This window comes from Schistocerca nitens, chromosome 2 (assembly GCF_023898315.1).
Source record: "Schistocerca nitens isolate TAMUIC-IGC-003100 chromosome 2, iqSchNite1.1, whole genome shotgun sequence".
NCBI lineage: Eukaryota > Metazoa > Arthropoda > Insecta > Orthoptera > Acrididae > Schistocerca > Schistocerca nitens.
Window position 1 is genome coordinate 796,368,812 of NC_064615.1, and position 24,905 is coordinate 796,393,716.

At 40.9% G+C, this 24,905-nt stretch overlaps 1 protein-coding gene across 1 annotated transcript in view; it reads right to left on the reverse strand.

Annotated features, from left to right (window-relative positions):
* The window catches only part of LOC126237051 (ubiquitin-conjugating enzyme E2Q-like protein CG4502), a 644,861-nt gene extending 636,187 nt beyond the window's left edge, over positions 1-8,674 (reverse strand). Inside the window, exon 1 of the mRNA XM_049946826.1 lies at positions 8,616-8,674. The gene's annotated coding sequence lies outside the window, so the exon portion shown is untranslated. The remainder of the gene's footprint in view (positions 1-8,615) is intronic.
* Positions 8,675-24,905: the final 16,231 nt, after the last annotated feature.

Sequence of the window (24,905 nt, forward strand, 5' to 3'; positions counted from 1 at the left end):
CAAAGGCATAACTCTCGCTTTTCGTGAAGGTAAGGCGCCAGTGCATGCAAATGAAGCAAATCTCTCCAACCAGACAGTTGACCCTAGACCTCTGTCTCCCAGTCATTAACATCAAATGATTTTACCTTTTTATTTAAGAACACGTACCCATTCTCATCTTCTCCATAGATCAAAAAGTAAATTACTGATAGTTAAATAAACGGGACAAAACCGTACAGTTTTCTAGCGGCTTGGACACGAGCAGATTTCAGATTAGCACTGTTAACTAACATTCTGTAGTTAAATGTCACGGAGAAGACATATGTGCCATCGCATAGTATCTAACCAATTATAGATTTAACAAATACGATATTCAGTTTCAATTTAACTTGTAACAGTCGGCATTGGTTTGTGAATACACAGGTCTCATAAGAGCCCTTTGAAATCAATGTCTGACTGTTCAATCACCTACTATAGACCAATTCAGCTGTCGCTAATAATATTCGAAAGCATTCACTAGCAAGATTAATTTCTTGAAAATGTCTAAAATGACTAAAACACGTTTATTATGATGGAAAAGCAGTCCTTTATAAGATATGTCACATATTGCACAAAAATGAGCGAAAATTGTATTATATGCAAGTAGTAACATGACGTGGGAAACCCACACGTGTAGTGTGACGGCATTCTAGTCTGGGGTGTCCATGGTTCAAATTACGGTAGTCACAATCGTGAATAAAAGGAGCATTGTGTAATTTTACAAATACTGAATAAAAAAATGAAATTATAACAAATAAGAAAGACAAATGAAAGTTAATATTTTCAGAGTATTTTCCTACCATTCTCGCCGGGAACTGTTCCCAGTACCCGTTACCTAATAGCCAATGAAAGTGGTGACAAATGTTCGCACATCCCATTCTACCCCACTCTACCTGACAGCCACTGTATGAGCTGAACACAGGAGCGGTTATTCCCACCTCCTGTCCTGAGGCAACGACACCGTATGGTATCGCTCATGATCATAAAAATGGCCAGTGAAGGTACAATCTATACCTAGTACTTGCAATAACCGTAAATAAATCTCTTAATCTACATGAAAGGAACACTGAAAAACTGAGGAGCAATTACGGACTTTGACTCAGAACGTCAAAACACCCAAACAACACCGTGAGAGGAAGTCTTACAACGGTATCGTACGGTAGCTCAAAGTCAAGTTGCTTACTAGCAACACTCAAGCGAAAAATGCAAACGTAGCAATACTAGGCTTTCGTTTTAAAGAGAAATAGAATCATGGGTCAGTTAACATACCGCAACAAAAAGCCGTAAGAAGCACGTAGCTGTTAATGCTTACTAGAACAATAATAATTTGAGGAACAATGGGACTTCTGCATATAGCTGAAGAACGTAAATTATAGAAAGTTACTTATACATGATGGTTTTTTTTTACAAAATTAAAATAACCTTTTTACACAAAGAATTAATTTTGAGGTCCCTTTTTATCTTATTAATTTTTCCATTTTTACCAACTTAAATTCTGAAGTTGACGGTGTATCTTCACTTGCCAGCCTCATCCACGCAATCTATGTTTCACCATCCTTTTTCCCCTTGTCAGTTTGACTGAATGGCAGTTTACACAAGGAAGTTCGGACGCCCCGATTCCGAAAAATGCAGCTCAACGGTAGGTCAGAAATATCCTCCGTACAGCATAAGGCGAAGGGTAGATATTACCGATAGCAACCACGCACTTTCCAGATAGAAGAAGCCTGTGTATGTCCCCGTAGGCCCTAGTCCTTAATGAACTTTCATAATCTGAACGCGAGATATGGAGGTAGAAGAATGCTGAATAGGCAGTTCTGAGTAAACTGTTCATTACTTCAATAAGATTTCCCGTGAACAATCCCGCGTTTAGTCGACCGAACTCAGTTTTAATTCAATGAACGTTGCTGCTATACTTAGTTGGCTATATCTAAGTGTTACAATCTTGTCATTGTACAGGACGAGCTGTAAGGGCCAAACACCACGCAGAAGGAGTCTACAATTATTGATTATACTGGTGTGGTGAATACAATTTCGTTGAAAGGTACGAGAAAAATCATAGAATCCTTTCAACTAAATCGTCCTAGATTATTGACTGATGGATGTAAGTATATGATCTACGAATCTTAATAGATTAATATTATGTGAAAGTAATTTGTCACTTTTAGTGGTAGCAGCTGTAAAATATGGAGGACGGTACCATGGATTAGATGGCTACCATGCCTAGCTTCATAATTTTATTCGTATTTATTAAATTTCATTGAAATTTAGAATGTTACCTTGGTGGACATCTACTCTGCAGGATGTCTTTCATTGAAATTGTTTTCGGGGTCGCGACTCAACCAGGACTCCTGCTATTCATGTGTTGCAACAAGAGCCCTTTTACAGTCTACCTGTAAATGCCCCCTATGTTAGAGATTCTTGAGGGACGTGAACTGGGAAGAAATAATCCCGTGACGTATTGTATGCAAAATTTAATTGAAATACTGCTGGGCCTACCACCTTCTCGGCTTTATTAGTTTCAAATGTTATTCAAAATCAACATTTAATTTCAATATAACACATGTGGGGGTTTTATGCGGCGGCTACGCTTTCATCAAAAGTTCCTAGCTTAAACTGTGTGTCTATTTGGATTTTGAGGCTGGACGTTTTCCTTTTTTGAAGACCGCTCCGTCAGCTGACTCACTCGTCTGCATCACTAACATGGATTAATAATCTCACATTTGTCAGTTGTTGGTCCCTACTTTTTGTATACTCCAAAGAGGTCCCGTCTCTAATGACCTCGTTGTCGATGGGACGTTAAACACTAAACACCACCACCAAAGAGGTCGTGCTGTGTACTCTGTTGGAATAGTGTTCAAAGAGAAATAATATAACGGAGAAGATTAAAGGTCTGCGTTTTTGTCCCCGTTAAAAATAAGCCTCCAGGAGGGTCCGTTTCTTCAGAGAGAAGTTTGCACTGTATTACCAGAATAGGTAGTTATAGCTTCTTAACTGGCAATTCGTATTGTGGGAAACATACGCGAACGTGCTGAAAGGTAACGCTCCGAATTTTTTATTCTGTTCACAGTATCGGTTGAGGTTTCACATGTCATGGATATTACTCGGTCGACTTTCCTGCTTCAGTGATGCGAGTTGCAATCCTCTGCCGCTAGACGGTTCCAAATTGTAGCGTGTAACACGGCGGTGTGTAGCCTAACTGTGTCGGAATGCGAGAAACAGCGAGCAGTAATCTAGTTTCGAGTTGAAAGAGCTCGTCCACACAAGGAGCACCCTCTCCTTCAGCAGGACAATGCCACACCACACACCGCTGCGACATCTTCTACAATACGATGCGTTGGATCGATCATCCTTCATGCAGTTCCGACTTAGTCGCATCCGAATTTCATCTGTTTCCAAAACTTGAGGTACACCGTTGACGACTTCACTTTGTTAGTGATGAAGCGGTGTAAGCAGAGGTGAGGTTGTGGTTTCGTCAACAAACTGAAGCATTCTACAGTGATGGTATCAACAAACTGCCATCTTGTTGAGAGACTTTGTTGAAAAATAAATATGTAGACGTGAAGAATAGAGATGTAGAATGTTAACTAGTTTTGTTTCATTTAAAAAGCTTTAAGCGTTTTCACATAAAAAGTGAGGAATTATTTTGTCAGCATGCCCTCGTACCTTCTTTCTCAGAAATCTGAGAAAAATGCGTCAAACACAGAAACGACTATAAAAAAACTGCGTGGCTCCAGTTTTAGTATGCTTCCAATATCGGTAACAAAGCAGGTGCAATTAAAATATGCCGCGCGGGATTAGCCGAGCGTTCTAAGGCGCTGCAGTCATGGACTGTGCGGCTGGTCCCGGCGGAGTTTCGAGTCCTCCCTCGGGCATGGGTATGTGTGTTTGTCCTTAGGATAGTTTAGGTTAAGTAGTGTGTAAGCTTAGGGACTGATGACGTTAGCAGTTAAGTCCCAAAAGATTTAAAAAAAATAAAATACATCGGCCGTTTCGCTTTGCATATGCCCCATTCAGATGTCCATGGTAATATCAGATTTTTGCCGCAGTGCAGAATTACATCACGAAAGTCAACAATTATTCCACTAACAATGTAATAATAACAGAAGTATACAGAAATGTTTAGGCAATAGCAGAAAGAGAAATTAATGTTTTAATTAACAACGGAAGTCTGAATTAATGGCCCTTAGTGCACAGAATTTGCCTTAGGAAGAATATTGGCTAAACGTTTGATAATTTTGAAAACTGTAATCATTTTGTTACAGTCCGTAATTCGAAGGTTTGCCTAGGTCTCTCGACCTCTTGTAATTTCTCGGAGACTCTTTTGTTAAATATTAAGGACTGATACCCCTCAGTGAAAAGATATGGTGGAAGGAGCTACCGAACTACAACCTAAAGTATATGATATAGACAAAAGCAGGACATTGCCTCAACGTAACGGATGTCGTACGTAAAGAACAGAATAGCAGCGTATACGCAACAGTATGTTGTGCAGACAACAGGAAACTACGTTGGCGATACGAAACTTACATTGGTCGGTGAACGGGGAATAACGTAGCCAGAAATCAGGATAGAAACCTAGCATCAACGTAATAATAATCTATTATCAGTCTAAGGTATACAGCGTTGAGAACAGCAGAATAACGTGGTCTAAACGTAATCTAGATTTCAAGAACGTAATTCCAATGACGCTGTATTCATGGGTGGAACACTGACGTCAATTTGAAGCATGGCGTTGGTCTTCGGTGATACAAAACTAATAAGACTCGGAAGAAATGTTCATCTCCGATATCTAAGTTAAACCGTGGATTTCTCTGACAAAGTCCTTTCAATCTGTGGCTTAACAATAAATGCTTACAACCTGATATGAGGAAAATCCACAGCTCTAGCGCGTACATAAAATATGTCTGCATCAGCAGCTTATGCTTCTATTTTTAGTCTTTGTCTCATGTGCAATTCCATGTAACTCAAAAGCCTCTTAATATGTCACACAGATCGAACGATCTCCAACACCTACATAGTCTTCAGAATATGCCGAATCTTGGGAAAAATTATGTACATTCATAAAAAGTAAATACAACCAATGTTTAGTTGAGTGTTTATATTTTGTTTCCATTCTGAGGAAAACATTACACGCGCGCACGAACCACTCACAAAAGTCATCCTTTCGCCACAGCGCAACTTAGCGTCCAGTTACGTGACGGAAAGACCGAGTGGCGTGACATCCCGCACTCTTTCGCACCCGGTAACGTTTCTGACGCTTCTGATGTATCATTTATTTTGTTCGCAGGCAGATTTAACAGCTTACATAAAATTATCATTCTTTACAATCGGATAGTTTAGGTTAAATATTACATAACAAACTTATAAAACATAGAAGAAATAGGAACGGATGTAACTAAGTGTCAGCCATTCTGTGTTCATAAAATGCAGACGATTGACTATGATGAAACGATTTACAGATTTCGACTACTGCCAGGATGAATCTTAGCCTCAATTTCTGACAGGAACATTAAAACAAGTTTGTTTTAGTTTGTCGCTTTGACCTGTAAGCAAAAGTAATTTTAAAAGTGAGGACTGACGCAGGAAATGAAAAACCTGCTGTCGTTTAGTACTGAACCAGTCAAAAGCATAGGTTTCGTTGTAATTTTCTAGGAAATTTCTTGAATTTTCTGAATTCTACCGGTTTTTTGACGATATTGCTTCATTGTGGCTGACATGCAAAAAGAGATTAACAATATAGAAAGATCCACTCATAATAGAAACAGACAAGCTAAAATTAGGAATTTTTTCATTCCCAAGGACAGCTTATTTGTTCTGGGTTAGCTGTTCTTCGCTTAGGATGAGTTACTGATATCATTAGCCACATCATTTAACGCTAAGGAATTAAGTGCTCGTGTACTGTTTATTAATAAGTGAACTACTTACTGTTTTATTCTAATTACTACGGTTGAAACAATGTCAAAGACACAGTGAAGTAAGGAAGTAGTAAGCCACAAAATAACTACGTTTCAAATCCCACGCTCAATGAATTTTACTACATCACACAATCTCTTGAGGAAATGAGATGGCAATTACTATAACATATTTTCTTATTTGAATCGCTTATATTTAGAATTGTCAATTTTATGAAGGCAGTCAACAACCAGTATCTTACGCTGTAGACGACAATGGCGGTGCCTAAGTGATAACACGATGAATTTTCCCAAGGATTAAATATTTATCTGAAAAGTTTGCTGAAGTGTCTTGCAAACCTTGGACCGAAAAATATTCATCATAAGAAAAAAACAAACGGAATATTTGTATGTGGTTGACGCTGTGTTTGGGAAAAATATACGATTCATATGCAAATCGTTTTTCTCTCTACTAAACAGAAATTATGAGAGCAGTTTCGTTCATGCAGTAAAATGTTACTCCAAGGTTGCTAATTGTGATATACTGTCAGATAAATTTCGAGATTAGGTAGCCTGACAACGCCAATACACAGCTGTTGTATGTGGTGAGACACTGTAAATCACTGTGCTAGCAATAAGAAACCGCGCCGCTCTATGACTGAAATGTTACTTCATAACGTTATCAGAATAGGTATAAAACCTCCAGTCACACTTGATACAAGTCGATCAACACAGCAAGCATCAACGTATTGAATTGCGTATGGGAAGACAGTTTTCACTTTGTGCAGATGTTTCTTAATGAAACAGAAGTACAGCAGATTTGTAAAAGTAATGTAAATATCTCATACTATTACTGTGTATGCTTGAACGTCAGAAACAATACAACCTATACGTACCTCACAAGTATGCTACAAAATACTATTTTTGCTTCCGAATTGAATTTACAGTTAAAAAAGGCCAGGTTTCAGAATTCAGCATGAGTCAAACACTCGTCTGTGGACAACGAGGTTCATACAGTACATCCCTATGTTCAGAATCCCAGTTTTTGTCAAAGAGCATGTTGTCTTCGAATCCCCATTGTCATATGACATATGTTGTGCTTAGTCCACCAAAAATGATTCGGGTAAGTTTAATGTGTAGCATTTCTCCTCATGCTGTGTTTTAAGCTATCCACTGTACATTGTCGTGATCGGTAACATATAAAACATCAGATTCTCTGCTTGAAAAGTGAAATTACTTTTGTTTATATGTGAATCTGCATTCCCATATTTGCAGAATGCCATCTCTTCGAAGTCATTTAACAGCATCACTTCTTGACCAATTTCGTTTCATTAACTTCCCGAGGACTAACGTAAAATTTACGGCGCTAATATTGTGTCACGTGAATGGCAACAACTTTTCATAGCCTTTGACGATACTCTGAGGTACACCATATTGCTGTATTTCTCGGGATGTAGTACGAAATTAGTTTCGCTTATGTTTATAAGAGTATACGGACGACAAGTCATCTGAGCTAGGTTGAAAAATTGTGGAATACCTTGGAAACTCCCAGCACTAGAGTGCCATGTAAAAAAACGTTGAAGTTTCATCAGCGTCAGCCAAGTTAACCAGATAAGAGGACGTTATCTTCTTGCTCATCAAGCTTCTTGGAAATAAAGTATCAGTGAATTATACCAATGTACGTGCAGAGCATTTAATAGAGCAATAACAGTAATTGTGTAGGTAAAACTACGTAAGAAGTTTTCTTTTGATGTGAAATATTTGCAATACTCTGTATAAATATTTAACTTAGAAAGTTTCTGTTACATTTGCAATAAACTATGCAACATATGCAGAAGTAACACAGTTGTTTTAACTCCAGCATCTGCTCTAATGCACCAGAGAAAAACTGTTTTACTAGTAACACATAAGCTAGAAAATTTCAAGTACCCATAAATATTAGCAAGTTATTCGGCTGTAAATCTGTAACTATATTTTTTTCTGTGCGATGCGACTGGACGGTTGGTTTTCCTCTGACAGATTCGCATCTGTTTCGAGGGAAATGCCTCACCAAATGATTCCCATCTGACTGTAGACATCACTCTGCATGTGGTCGCATTCCTCTACCAAAAACAGTCCGTTGCTAAATTCTTCCCAGGAAATTACAATAATAAAAACAAAAGTCACAATATCATATGAAATGCATTGTACACAGAAGGCGATTCAAGTACAATGACGTACATAAAACACCACAGTATACGGCGTACAGCATTTGTCTTCAAACACTTTTTTCATTGTCATTGTACACATGAACATAAGTTCAGGCGCGCATTCGCTCGAACCCCCCCCCCCCCCCCCACACACACACACACACACAGAGAGAGAGAGAGAGAAAGCATAAGCATTTCAAAATCATTGGAGTGCGAATCGTGAAACACGTATGGTATCCTCAAGTTTCTGAGGAATGTTAAGCGCTTGACGAAAGCAATCCCTTCATCACATGACATGGATTTAAGTATCTACGAATAAATTATAAATGCTTGGCATCGCCTTATTGAGTGGACTGAACTGTTGTTATTGGACAATGTTTATTGCGTAAATCATGCAGAGGTAGAATCACAAAAACAACTGTTTGTGACACACTCAATTTACTTGCGGAACGCGTGGTCTCCAGGTAGTGACAGACGTAGGAGGGGGCGTAGCTGCGCGCGAGCACGTGGTACTCACCGAGTTGCCGGCAGCGGCTGCGGCGGTCGGCTGGCAGATCGAGGCGGCGCGGTCGCTCGCCTGGCGGACACTGGCTGCGTCAGCTGAGAGCTGCCGGATGCTGCCGCCTGGGCGACGGCGACGCCGCGCATGCGCAGTGCGCACCGCGCAGATCGATGGCCGGCCGCGGCCGCTGCGGGCGCCTCGCCTGGCCACCAGGCCTGCCCGCCGCACTGCGCACTGCCCAGGGACCTCTCCGCGCTGCTCGCTCCTCGCTCCTCGCGCCTGACAGGCACGCCGCTCTGCACGCCAGCAGCGCTGGCCACTGCTGTCACACCTCCACGGTAGCATCTGCAGTATCGCAACTCTGCCAACATCAAGAGCTCGTGCTAATCACGAAAACATGAGCATGAAAAAATCAACGATGTGCGTACCTCACGTCGCACTGTTGTTATCATGACTCACTCAGCACAGTACACTACTGGCCATTATAATTGCTACACCAAGAAGAAATGCAGATAAACGGGTATTCATTGGACAAATATATTATACTAGAACTCACATGTGATTACATTTGCACCAAATTAGGGTGCTTACATCCTGAGAAATCAGTAGCCAGAACAACCACCTCTGGCACTAATAAAGGCATTGATACGCCTGTGCATTGAGTCAAACAGAGCTTGGATGGCGTGTACAGCTACAGCTGCCCATGCAGCCTCAACACGATACCACAGTTCATCAAGAGTAGTGACTGGCGTATTGTGACGAGACAGTTGCTCGGCCGCCATTGACCACACGTTTTCAATTGGTGAGAGATCTGGAGAATGTGCTGGCCAGGGCAGCAGTCGAACATTTTCTGTATCCAGACAGGCCCCTACAGGACCTGCAACATGCGGTCGTGCATTATCCTGCTGAAATGTAGGGTTTCGCAGGGATCGAATGAAGGGTAGATCCACGGGTCGTAACACACCTGAAATGTAACGTCCACTGTTGAAAGTACCGTCAATGCGAACAAGAGGTGACCGAGACGTGTAAACAATGGCACCCCATACCATCACGCCGGGTGATACGCCAGTATGGCGATGACGTATACACGCTTCCATTGTGCGTTCACCGCGATGTCGCCAAACACGGATGTGACCATCATGATGCTGTAAACAGAACCTGGATTCATCCGGAAAAACGACGTTTTGCCATTCGTGCATCCAGGTTCGTCGTTGAGTACACCATCGCACGCGCTCCTGTCTGTGATGTAGCGTCAAGGGTAACCGCAGCCATGGTCTCGGAGCTGATAGTCCATACTGCTACAAACGTCGTCGAACTGTTCGTGCAGATGGTAGTTGTCTTGCAAACGTCCCCATCTGTTGACTCCGGGATCGAGACGTGGCTGCACGATCCGTTACAGCCATGCGGATAAGATGCTTGTCATCTCGACTTCTAGTGATTCGAGGCCGTTGGGATCCAGCACGGCGTTCCGCATTACAGTCCTGAACCCACCGATTCCATATTCTGCTAACAGTCATTGGATCTCGACCAACGCGAGCAGCAATTTCGCTATACGATAAACCGCAATCGCGGAAGGCTACAATCTGACCTTTATCAAAGGCGGAAACGTGATGGTACGCATTTCTCCTCCTTACATAAGGCATCACAACAACATTTCACCAGGCAACGCCGGTCAACTTCTGTTTGTGTATGAGAAATCGGTTGGAAACGTTCCCGATGTCAGCACGTTGTAGGTGTCGCCACCGGTGCCAACCTTGTGTGAGTGCTCTGAATAGCTAATCATGTGCATATCACAGTATCTTCTTCCTGTCGATTAAATTTCGCGTCTGAAGCACGTCATCTTCGTGGTGTGGCAATTTTAACGCCCAGTAGTGTACTTACTTCTTGGTTGCCATTTGACAGGTACGGCCTAATTGTCAGAGTCATGTTTTACTCCCTCAGTTCGATGTCTCACCGTCATCAAACACAAAACGCGTCACTATGTCACACTCATCATAGTATCCTACACAAAATGCCCTGCTGGCTGTTGCTTTATACCATACTACTCTCTCTTATCGTCATCGACAGTAGAAATTGGTCACTATGCCACACATATGACAGTAACCGCTGGTTCTCGAATTTGCAACTATAGAAGGTATAGCAAATAAAAAAAATTACTCATAGTTTGTTTACAGTGCAAAATTTTATACACTAAGCTGCAGTCCCAGGTAGCAATGGCTCTAAACCCGCTGGGCAAAGAGTTCAACCAAACTTGAATCCTGCTTCACTTATGTCAGATGTAATGGTGGTGGTTTGATAGACTCTTGCCAACCAATAACAATATGTTTTCAGTGGATGTGAGATCTGGAGAACATGCTTGCCAGGTAACAGTCTGTGTCGAGGTAGGTCAGGATAGCATCGGAATTACGCAGTCTTGTGTTATCTTGTTGAAAACTACAAATGGTTCAAATGCCTCTGAGCACTATGGGACTTAACGTCTGAGGTCATCAGTCCCCTAGAACTTAGATCTACTTAAACCTAACGAACCTAAGGACATCACACACATCCATGCCCGAGGCAGGATACGAACCTGCGACCGTAGCAGTTAGGCAGTTCCGGACTGAAGCACCTAGAACCGCTCGGCCACCGTGGCCGGCTGAAAACTACAAAAACAGGTCACAGCTATTGGAGTTGACACGTCAGAAATGTAGCGAATGCTTTTTAAATCAATGGTCATGCGAATTACGTGTGATTGTGTTGTGTAACCCCTTGACACGCTCTACAAAGACAGCAGTTGGTGGACCATATGACACTGAGAAATGCAATCTAACCTTCATTATCAGAGCCTCCACAAACAGATGCATACACGGTGATGTTGCACACAAAACAGACGAAAACTAAATTCTGTCCGAACAGGTTCCATAAGACTCTAACGTTACTGTTCTGCAATGTGATCCTCAGCGTATAGGCATCACTGAATGTGGATACGGTGGGGCTTGTGGTCAGCATAGCGGTCTTCCTCCGTTGTCGGTTTTCGTGACTGACACAGAACAGATACCGGCCTAGAAGGACGACATGGCACTACTGTAATCTGTTACTTTGCACCCATTTCTCTATTTTCATATCAAGGGAAGTCAGGACAATGACCTCTATAATTGTTTGTGTGGTGTTCCACATGTCTACGTGGCGCCCTTGTAGATACTTGCCTTGCAGCAAATAAGCTTATTTACTGACTCAAGATAAGTAACATGGCTGTAAGACTGTGCACAGCTGAGTGAACAATATGTCTTTCCTTCCAGGCGCCAGTAGCAAGAGACCACTGAAATCTTGCATGATATTGAGTATGGTCGTCCTGAATCCAGCGATTCCATATTCATATGTCATGAAAGGGAAGCAGAAATACTACAGAACGTGAAACTGCAGTCCCAATAGTCCATGACCCAGCTACTTTAGAATTCTGGTACGCTTTGGTAGACCATTCTCCTTCGTATAACGGGCATACTACGACAGTCTCAATAAGAAACAGACGAAACTATCAGTGTAATCTTTTATTACATACAGAATATAGAGGGAATTACTCTTACCTTCTTTGTATGCTTGAGATTAAATGCTTGCAGAACATAACCCAGTATACATTACACTTCCTGACACATTTAAACAGCATTAATCCGAAAATCCAGTTCACTATGGAGACAGAAAGGAATGGGCAATTGAACTTCCTGGATGTGTCTGTGATTAAACGACCGGACGGAACGTTGGGCCATAAGGTGTATAGAAAGCCCACACATACTGATCGTTATCTACACAAAGATTCAAACCACCACCCTAGACAAAAAAGAGGTGTAATGAAAACTTTGGTAGACAGGGCGCACAAACTTTGTGAACCTGTTTATTTAAAAGATGAGATTGAACATCTACGGTCAGCTTTCGTGAAGAATGGCTTTTCTAGCAAGGATATAGGTCGAGCACTTCGCTCTAGGCAGAGAATCAGGAGTAACGACGAACAACAGTCGTCCATGGGCAAAGTTTTTCTTCCGTTCATTAGCAAGGTCACAGATCGCATTGGGAAAGTTTTAGGCAAGTATGGGGTAGAAACTATTTTCAGACCTACTAGGAAAATAAAAGAATTCTTAAGGTCGGCAAAAGATGCACGGCACCCTTTGGCTACACCGGGGGTATATAAAATTCCTTGTAGTTGTGGACAGGTTTACATCGGTACCACAAAGAGAAGTGTGAACACCCGTCTTGTCGAACATAAGAGGAATTGCCGCCTAGGTCACACGGATAAATCGGCCGTAGCGGAACATGTTTACCAGGAAGGTGATCATGAAATAAAATTCAGCGAGACGAGCGTCATATCAAAAACCTCGCATTATTATGCACGCTTGTATAGAGAGGCTATCGAGATTGATAAACATCGTAATAATTTTAACAGGAAAGACGAAGGTGTTAAACTGGATAAAATTTGGATGTCAGCGTTGCACCGCAAGCGTGACGATCGATTACTTTCAATCGAGAATGTTGGCATTACCAGAGACAATCTCATAGCCGACGCCACGTGATCGACAGTGGCGCCCTCTGTACTGCCTATATAATCAGCGCCTCCTCGAGTCCTCTTCGCAGTTCGCCGCTTTACCTCCGATGATGTCTCCCGCAGTCGGAGACGAAACGTTAGGAGACAGTTTTATACTTCGACCACGGCCTATCAGCCCGGAAGTTTTAAGTGAAGAACACTTCAAACCAATTTGACATTTGTTGTAAGCCACCTTCATGGTGTTGAATTTTTGATCGGTAGCAGTATACTTACATTCGAGATACAGCATACACAGTTTTCAAAGGAAAAATGAATGCTGATGTGTGAACACTGAAAACACTTCCGATTCTATCTGCTAAGCAGATAAATGATTTCCCAACCAAGATAGCATAAAACAAAAGTTTTTACAATCACAGTCTCTCACACTTATTTAAGAGACTATACTCGAAGAGACGCTTTCTGGTGGTGTTGTAGTACGCAGTAGATAATTTTCTCACTTACATTGATCCCCGATTAGAATCATGTCCCCAGGCACCTCGACTGTTCCACTATGTTTCATGTCCAGGTCGTTGCTAGTCTCATTGTAGGGAGTGCATGGGAAATAAGGGTATTTATTTGTTCATTAACAAACGTCCAGAATGTATATTTTACTGTGTTGCAGAGTGTGAGCCATTTTTGAAATCAGATTCAGCTATCCAGGCACATGCTCAGGGCTCGCCGGCATAGATCAGCTCCAGACTCGATTCTCAGTCTGGCTTATAGATTTAATAGTCCTGCGGCCTCCAAAATTCATAAATCCGTCCGAGACATCACGAAAAGACTTTTTTTTTTATTTTTACGCACGTCAAACTGCATAATACTTTGAAACAACACTGTACGTGAAACCAGCCACTAAGAAGTCACACAAACGTGCGCCTAAATGCAACGTTCAGCTGCTAACGTTCTCTTTTGTAAGACCAGCGCTGACTGAAAGCGTGCGAGTGGACTGTAACACCAAAAATTAATATTTTTTTAAACTGAGTACTACTATTTTAACCAAAAATTTCCCATAGAATATCTCATAACATTTTTTTCTGTAAAATGAAATTCAGCAGAAACATTTTAAAATAGTAAACATACATATTACAACAGCTAGTAAACATTTTATCCATATATGAATTACTGAAAGTGGTATTTATAATTTAAAAAAAATGTAAATTTGAGATATGAAGATTTAAAAACTGTTACCTGTTTAGAAAATCCCAAATGCATAGGATGGATTGTCAGTGTCTTCAATCTTATCTTGCAGCCCAGTTTTAGTCCTAACCTCTTCAGAACTTCATACTTAATCACATTTCCTTTATTTTAAACAGCTACTATATCACAGATTCCAAAATGCAGAGCACTAATTTCAGCAATTGAATTATCCACATTTTCATTGCAATTTTGTGTTTTTCCATGTAGACATTTTTCCAAGAATGTACCATTTGATAACTCTTTAAATATTGGCTTAATTTCTTCCATAACTGCTGCAGGTAATTGCGTTTGACGTACAGATTTCTCCTGTATTTTCCAATTTATTGTACATACACCAAGACGATGGACCAGGTGGACTAAACTGTGTTCACGTTTTGCATCTGTCGACATCATATCAAGAAATAATGCCCAAATTACCTTCCTCATATAACTTGCACATTTTGTATTCTACCTCACACAAAACCCATATCTCTGCAATCGGTCTGTGACATCATTCGTCAGCCTGTTCCTACCTCCAATAGGATTTCCATCAGAAAGTTGCTATCTTCCTAATTTTGTCTTGAGCTGCCTCAGGTTGACTCCATTCTCTTTTGAATGTGACCAATACATTCCAGCTTTTTACTTGGATGTCATTACCATAGGGTTTCAATTCTTCAATTTTTTGAAACTATTACAGTCACCATCACCCAGGAAATTCACATTGTACCACGAGATAGACCTTTAAAAAATTTTGTTTACTCCTTCAACTTCCATACTACCACTGCTTCCACTACAATTAGCTTGACAGCTTTCAGAATGTTTATTTTTAATTATATCAGGGCAACTACAATATTTTGATAAAATTACATAAGTCACCTTTGCATTGTCTGCAGTAGTCGCCATTACCACACCACTGAGTGGCTGATGGCCTCTCTTTTTCCAGGAACCGTCTAAGCCTACAGTAAGGTCCATTTTGTTGACAGTGTCATTGACACTAACAGAGTCTTCAAGTGCTTCCTGCATAGTTCCTTGTTCAATATCTTCTACTACAGACCCTAATGTTTTATTGTAAATACCATATTTTGTGGGAGGCTTTGGTAAGTTCATAAGACTGCACATGATTTTTCCTGCCATTGCAGGGGGATAAACCAGTCTCAAATTAAATTCAAATAACTTCCCTGACTCACTTTGCACAGAGTGGCAATTATATAATGCAGCTTTTTATTTAAACCCAAACATCTGCCAGTTTCGGTCTTGGACCATCTTCACCGATAAGGGTTAAAATGGTTTAAGCTCCATATTGCATTAGTCATTACTTAAAATACGTAGTGCATGCTATGAATGTAATTATATGACACAGGACTTTAGAAGCAAACATACGAATACTAAATGAATACAGAGCAGTACTGAAGAGAAGATCAGGAGTCCTGATCCGTGAAGATGGCCCAAAACCGAAACAAGTAGGTACTTGGGTTTAAAATAAAAGTACCTCATGGTTCAAATACGCATTTTATATAGTACATTATAGCCGTTGATAGTCACCTTCCAAAGATGTTTAAAAATGATATTTTTAATCACACATATCACAATATAACATTATTTCACATGCAAGTGCAGTGTTCTAGCAGTAGTGGACACCAAAAGATACTGAGGAAGATCCCAGCAGAGGGGTCGAAACGTCGAACATTTTAGAAGAAACATGACGCGGCCTAATAAAATGGTTCAAATGGTTCTGAGCACTATGGGACTTAACATCTGTGGTCATCAGTCCCCTAGAACTTAGAACTACTTAAACCTAACTAACCCAAGGACATCACACACATCCATGCCCGAGGCAGGATTCGAACCTGCGACCGTAGCAGTCGCGCGGTTCCGGATTGTGCGCCTAGAACCGCTAGACCACCGCGGCCGGCCGCGGCCTAATAACCCAGAAGATTTTAACTTCAGTGACAACGGCCACGAAAGCCTGCAGACTTACATAAATTTCTTTTATCGGCAACGGTATAAAATTTTTCCATGCACAAGCGAGACGGCGGCTGAAGTGTAACATGTGTTAAGTTTGGCTCGCATATCTCAGTCAAAATGGAAGATCTTCTCTCTAGTGTTGTTTTCCATTACAAATGGAACTCGTGTAAACAGCAGTGTTCTTCGCAGTAGTGCCATTTTTTCTGCGCCCCATCAATACCTACGCTGGAAAATGGGAGACAGGGGACAGAACGACAGTGTATCCAGCAACGGGGCGGCGGGAGGAGCGGCGGCGGCCCCACCCGTGGAGGGAGGTGAGGCTGCGGTTCCCCGTGGAGAGGAACTGTTCCGTTACGAGGTAGGGGCGGCTCTTCACGGTAAACATAATCTCCATTTGATTGCTGCACTAAGAAGAAGTCGTGACATCGTTGAGAGAAGTACTGCTCAAAGTACCACTTTAAAAAAGTCTGTAGCTGATTAGGAGAAAAAGGCAGAAGATTTGAAAGAAAAAGTGTCTGCTGAGTTAGAACAGTACCAAAGGTAAAACAATCTGCTGCTGTTTGCCGTAGCAGAAGATGAGGTGGAAGACACAGACTACCTGCTTATACAGGTCGCACGTGAGAAATTTAGGCACTGAAGTCAATAAGGCGGACATTGACGGGAGCCATAGGGTAGAACGAAGATTAACAGCTGCTACGAAGCCTCGTCCAATAACTGTCTCGTACCGAAAAAGGAGGGAGATCTTTATCCACAAGAAAAAATTAGCAAGAACAGGGCTTACAATAAGAGAAGACTTTACACAGGAGCGTCTAAAGATTTTGAACAATGCCATATCCCATTTCGGCCTTCAGGATGTGTGGACTCAGGTTGGCAGAGTAATTACGAAGACCGCAGCTGGAAAGAAGGCAGTTACGAACATGACAGAACTGAGAAGCATTGAGTAAAACTACACGAGACAAAGTAAAAATTTATTATCTCTCGCCTTGGTTCAATATTAATCTAGTGTAACATCCATTGTACTCTAAATACTATCTTGGAATCGTATCAAGTGTAGAACTTTGTATCTGTGCCTGCCTTCACCTATTGTTCTCGTAACTGTAACTCGGTAATTATTTTTGTACTTTTTCTATCTTGTATGTAAGAGTAGCACTGTAATTATTACTCTTTTCCTAGTTATTTTACACTGAAGCGCCAAAGAAACTGGTATAGGCATGTAAACAGGCACAATACGGCGCTGCGGTCGGCAACGCCTATAAAAGACAACAAGTGTCTGCGGCATCTGTTACTGCTGCTACAATGGCAGGTTATCAAGATTTAAGTGAGTTTGAACGTGGTGTTACAGTCGGCGCACGAGCGATGGGACACAGCATCTCCGAGGTAGCGATGAAATGGGGATTTTCCCGTACATTTGACGAGGGTACTGTTAATATCAGGATTCCGGCAAAACATCAAATCTCGGACGCCGGTGCGGCCGGAAAAAGATCCTGAAAAAACGGGGCCAACGACGACTGAAGAAAATCGTTCAACGTAATAAAAGGGCAGCTCTTCAGGAAATTTCTGCAGATTTCAATAATGGGCCATCAGTTAGTGTCAGCGTACGAACCATTCAACGAAACATCATCGATATGGGCTTTCGGAGCCGAAGGCCAACTCGTGTACCCTTGATGACGGCACGACACAAAGGTTTACGCCTCGCCTGGGCCCGTCAACATCGATATTGGACTGTTGAGGACAGGAAACATGTTGCCTGGTCGGACGAGTCTCGTTTAAAATTGTATCGAGCGGATGGACGTGTACGGGTACGGAGACAACCTCATGAGTCCATTGACCCTGCATGTCAGCAGGGGACTCTTCAAGCTTGTGCAGCCTCTGTAATGGTGTGGGGCGTATGCAGTTGGCGTGATAAGGGACTCCTGATACGTCTAGATCCGATTCAGACAGGTAACACGTACATAAGCATCCTGTCTGATTACTTACATCTATTCATGTCCATTGTGCATTCCGACGGACTTTGGCAATTCCAGCAGGACAACGCGACACGTCACACGTCCAGAATTGCTACAGGGTGGCTCCAGGAACACTCTTCTGAGTTTAGACACGCTGGCCAACAGACTCCCGAGACATGAACATTAATGAGCATATCTGGGACACCTTGCAACGTGCTGTTCGTAAGAGATTTCCACCCCGTTATCCACTAATGGATTTATGGACAGCTCTACAGGATTCATAGTGTCAGTTGGCTCCAGCACTACTTCAGACATTAATCGAATCCATCCCACGTTGTGCTCCACTTCTACATGCTCGCGGGGCCCCTACATGATATTAGGCAGGTGTACCAGTTTCTTTGGCTCTTCAGTGCATCTTCTTGGTTTAAACATCGAAGAACAAAGTCGCAGTGAATGTCAATTTCGTAATTTCTAATTTTAATTTTTAGCTTTCTGAGTTAATCTTTTAGTTATTGAATCTATTCCCCTCGCCTGCCAGCACCAGCCTTGTAAATCATCAGCTTCTCTTCTCCCATCCTGAACTCTACAGTACACTAACTACTTTTCATCCTTTAATACAGAGGGTAAATTCCTTTTACAGTCGTCACTGTTCTCGGTCCTATTTCCTCACAACGAATATTCTCTGCGCCCCAACCCTGTGTATTTGCGCCGACCTCAGCACTTTGTGCGAGGGCAGTGTAACCGACCTTGAACATCTCCCTTTCTCCAACTCCCCACCCGCCAGTGCGGCTACTCCCCTTCCCTCCCAACCCATCGTATAGTGCAAAGCACAGGCCACGACAGAGTCAAGGTCAGCCCCTGTTCCTACGTGCAGCGTTATAGTGGAAGCGATTCGCGATGACTGCACACTACAACTAGTTCATGCAAACGTGCAGTCGTTACCGGCACACTTGACTCAGTGCAAATGCATATTTCAGGACCTGAGTATCCTCCCTTGCAGCTCTGTAAGCCTCGATGGCTACGTGGTTCTGAATATGCCAGGTGTAACAGGATAACAATTGGTGGTGTGGCTGCATATCTACGTGAAAACTCACTCCACAATGTCGTAATCACGTCGAAAAACAAGAAAAAAACCGAATGCGTATTCATTGAAATTAAATATTTGAACAGAAACTTTCTTATCTGCGTAATATACAATCCACCCAAACTTGGACAACTCTCTAACTATGAATCCGCACTCTCAGGTCTTGAATATTTGTATAACACATAGTTGTAGTCTGAGATGTGAACGTAAATTTTATAAGCAAGTGAATACATTTCGACTCATATCTTTTGCACATGGGCCAACTCACCAGACTGCAGACAGTAATACCTCAATCGATACATTCGTAACCAAGTTCCCAAACAGATTAATTCACAGGGACAAAATTTCTGCACCAGGCTTATCTGCTCATGATATAATGTTCATGAATTATTCGTTGCAATGTCCAAAGAACAAACCACAGGTGGCTAATTTTAGAGATTTTAAGCGCTTGGCTATGTCTAATTTTACAACTGTCTTCTTTGGTAACTCTTGGCAGGGAATGTCAGAAATAACTATGATATAAATTATGAAGTATCTAATTTCACTGAGATGCTCAATAATTCGTACGATAAGCAATATCAGAGAAAAACTTTAAGAACCTGGAAGAAACTTACACCATGGCTTACCTATCATTCAAACACCTTATGAGCATCAGAGACGCTGCACACACGAAATATAAACAGCACACGACCTCCGAAAATCATCTCTCCTACAAGCGACGACGCAACAGAGCTAGCCAGTCACTAAGAAATGCAAAACTTAGGTGCACCCACTCGATTTGGAGCTTAACCACTAGTTCCTAATGAGGATCTAAGTGAGTATTTCACCACGCTTGCATTTCTACTTGATCGACGCATAAGGACGGAAACCATCGAATCCCTTGAAGTATCTGCGGTCTGTGCAAATGAAAAATTTTTTTCTGCAGTCGGTTAGCATTTACACAGTCAGGAAGTCAATTGCACGAATTCGTTCTTCAGCTACAGGACGCGACAATATTACGAAACAAATGATAATTCCATCGTCGATCCGTTACTGCCGACAATCCTCTGATCTCCACCATGTCTGGAAAAGGGACTCATTATAAACATCTAGAAAAAAAGGAATCGGCCAAAGATCCTTCTGACTATAGACCCATTTGCAATCTACTCGCATTATCTAAGGCTTTAGAATACATAGCTCACGATCAGCTTACCGGTTACGTAACCTCAAATAACCTTCTGTATGAATACCAATCTGACTTTCGAAAAAATCGCAGCAGGACGACAACTCTTATAAAAGTGACTGACGAGCTGAAATAAGTTGTGAACAAGCAACTATTATGTGCTTTTTGCATTTCAGCAAAGCTTTTGACACTGTCGACATTGATATTCTATTTGCTAAATTCAAAAGCCAAAACTTTTCTTGAAGTGGTGCACAATAGTTCCACTCATACCTTCGTACCGTCAACAGTGTGTAATGATCGGGAGAAGAATGTAGCATCAGGGCTCCCACAAGGATCAGCACTGGGCCCACTCCTTTTCTTTTTATATGTTAATGATGTGTTGATCATTATCTCCCATTGCACATATCATTTATACGCTGATGACCTTCAGCTATACCTAAATGCAAACCCAGCAAATCTGCGCACAGCCATCCAAACCGTAAATGCTATGATAGTTACCTCAATCTACTGTAATTCGTGAAGCAGAACTCACTTGCAACTGATCTGGGAAGAATGACTATAATATATGAGAAAAGACACCCACATCATTTGACTTTTGACTTGGAATTCACATCACCTGACTTTTGACATGGCATTTACCTTCAGTTTTACTGTTTTTCAGACATCTTTACTAAACGGAAATGCGTAACTTGCATTTGCCAAGTGTTGCGTTCATGAGTGACTTTGATTTTAATTTAATTAATTGTTGGAGATGTCTGATATTAAGTACAACACTAATTGACGTAAGTACGGTATAATTACCTGATTTTGGGCAACTGCCTCAGAAATTACCAAACGATACTAAATGCTTTCGCAAGCATGCCTTGTAACAGTATCCCAATAAACACATTAATTGTCAAACTATTTGGTAACTTCACACTCTACAATGGTGTTTATCCGCTAAAAAAAAATTGATGGAAAAATGAATATTTCCAAAACGGCTTCGTACTGATAGGCGCAATGATCATCAGAGCTACGATGGCAAGAAGCATCCTCATATCTCACTGAAAAGGGACGAAGATAGAGTACATTCCACATCTGAATTAGAGCTGATAAATTAACAGCTCTCTCACCAATAACCGGTTGATAGATATTTGGTTCTTTTTCACTGTGGTTAATTTGTAAGCGGGTTTTAATCGTAATCTTAACCGATTATCAGTTATAAACCGCATATCGACCGTCTTGGGGTTTAATTCCTTATGATACAAGATATAATGAAGAATGTCTCAGAAACTGCAGTGAATTATTGGATGAGCGAATGCATGAGACATGTCGAAAGTACACAATCAGTAATGTAGCCCCTTTTGGATGATGGTCTGATCGTGCAATACTGCTTCACAGCTAAGAGATTACTGTATCGAATAAGCTGCATTCTAGTTTCAACGAGTCAGAATTCTTGTGTACTGTTTCTTCCTCTAAGATATATGGGCTTCAGTTGCCTAGGGGTTTCATGATTGCTTAGCATCCCGAAGGTGTGGGCCCGATTATCACATCAGGCACCATTTTTAACGGGTACGAATAGACTTCCTTCACCTCTGGCAACGGCAAGTGAAGAAGATCAGGCTGCTACGTTGTCCAGAATCCACGTTAAATGTGCCCTCTACCTGCTATCGACTGGAACACAGTTTAGGTCAGACTATGACACAAGCGGAGTGAAACGGACATTCTTGTTTATTAACATTGATCTGTATATGAAGTCATCTGTCATTCTTCAATTTTATTATGTAAAAAGTACCTTGTGTTGTCAATGTACGTCTTATAACAAACTGTAGAACTGTAATCTGTTTTCATAGATGTAAAATATTTTGTAGGTTTTACTTACAATACGCTCCGAAAATATTGTATTGTACGTAAGACAAAACACACACACCACAACCACACACACACACACACACACACACACACACACACACACACACACACACACACAATGGCCCAAATAGTGGTATGTTTTATTTACGTAAAATATTGTCGAGATTGCGGAGATTTGGCTTTTAAAGCAAGAGATTATGAACTGCTGTGTAGGGAGAAGGACGCGCCAGCGGTTCAGACGCGGTATGTGGACCTTTTCATTTGGTTGATAGACATTTTGGTAACGGGTTTGAGCTTGGACTGTAAGTGGTTTCGGAAGTGTTTCCGCAGAGACCTCTTGGTTGTAGTTGTCTGAGAGAAGAGGACGTGGATGCAGTGGAATAACAGACTAAGATTATCCATTATGGATGGTTAAGAACCCGTGACAGTTTATTCAATATATATACAGAAAATTGCAACCAATCACTATTTTGGAATAGTTATTTTCGGACCTTTTCAGGCTCATCTTCAGATGGTACACAGGAGGTTACATGTCTACCTGAAAGCGTAATGCTGGGTGCTGGCTCTTTGACAGGAAGATAGAGCAATCTGGATCCAAAAATAATTTCTGTACTTGTTGCGACAGTATGGGCATATTTGTTGTTAATATCCGTCTATCAGCTTCCATTGTGATAGACAGTTGGTAAAACATCACTCACTTTTCACAGGATATGTACGTATACACCGTAGTAGCAAAACTTTGCCACCATTCAGCATGTGTTGAACAACTGTTGTTAGCTACAAAGATCATAGCCCTACTTTGCACATAGACATTATCTGTTTTTGTTTGCATGCAATAAAATCGATATATGGGCAAATAATTTAATCAAAACTAGCGTTAACATGAACACCCGCGAATAAAATAAGTAAATAAATTACTACAAGAACAAACTTCAAATGATTTATTTCTGTTCTTACATTGACATATAAAACAGTCCGTTTATGGACAGATACCTTAGGCGAAACAGATCATTGTCATTAATGCCCAGCAATAACTTAAAGTTAGGTATTCGCAGAAAATTGCAGTTGTTTGCATAAACACGAACTTTAAATTTAAAAACAAAGAGAACAAAACTTCAAATAAATTCTGAACGCCACTTTATTGTGAAAATGGAGGTTACTGCTGAGGTTATTATAAGATTGTGCTGTGGGTTTGAACCTTGTGGCAGGTGGAAGTTTAATGAGTGAAAATTTCTTATAAGAATGGTGAATCGTGTTAATTAGATGCTGAAGTGTACCGAACTATATTCTGTTCTTTAGGCTGAATTCAAGAAAGACTACGATTTTAAGCAATCGACTCAAATTTGTAGTGTGTGTGTGTGTGTGTGTGTGTGTGTGTGTGTGTGTGTGTGTGTGTGTGTGTGTGTTTGAAATGCGTAGACTAATTCATTGGTAATGATAAGTGATAAGCCCTGATATCACTTGAATATACATAAAAAATAGTCACACAACACACTTACATAACTTCGGCGCAGCGGAAAGAAGACAAGGGCAAGGGTATGGCAATATCGTAGTATTACGCGAATGAGTAGTTACGTGAAAGAAAGTGCTTTGAATACGTGTGTTAACTTTCCGGTTACAGTGTACAACTGTGCTATGTGGTAGTCTCGTCGGCTTTGGGAGAGTAAATACAGAACGCAAAAACAGTTAATTAGCTGTAAGATCGTTTGATAATAATTAACCTGTTATCGGACATGTAATCGTAATATTTCAGTGTAGCAGAGCAGACACACGTCTCATATGAGCGTCCAGCAGAACATCATATTGCACCCCAGAAAGAACAATGACACAACTCAAAAATACATGAGAAAAATCTACTTAATTCTATGAAACTTATATAGAACTAGTATAAGCGTCCTTTAAATTTCAAGTTAGTAATTTTGGCTGTAAATTCCATTCAGTCTGTACAACAGTAAAACTCGTCGAATGCATGTTTCATCAGGTAATTATTAATTAATTCTGAGTTGTGTCACTTTTCGTGATTTTCTAAACACTTTTTTGTTTTTTTAAGACCCATCATTACAAAATTTTGCCGCTTTCTCACCACTAATAATATATTAATTGTTTAAATTACTGTAATATAATACGACATTCGGGCCGCCATCAGGCAAAATTGGTACTTCGTTAAAATAAAAAATGGAAAACAATTTGAAATTGTTGTATTAGAAAAATACAGAATTGTAAAATTGTTATTTACGCAAATTAATATAATTTAATACGGAATATTAATTAGGAACAATTTAGGGAACACAATTTAAGAAAACACAGTATCATAAATGAGCTTCTATAATGTAGAAGTACTATTCGACGAGAAAAGGGATTCAGTATGAACTTTCTTTATAGCAGAAATTTCGATTCTTTTTCCTTGTATGCTGCAACGCACGAAATTTCGTAATATTTAGAACAGCTGTAATCGTCAAAACAGCGTCTGTTCCTTCACACATGCATGCATGTCTGAAGGACATTGTAATGTAAGTTACAGACACCGTATAAACACAGACATTGTAATAATCAGTGGTATTAAAAATTA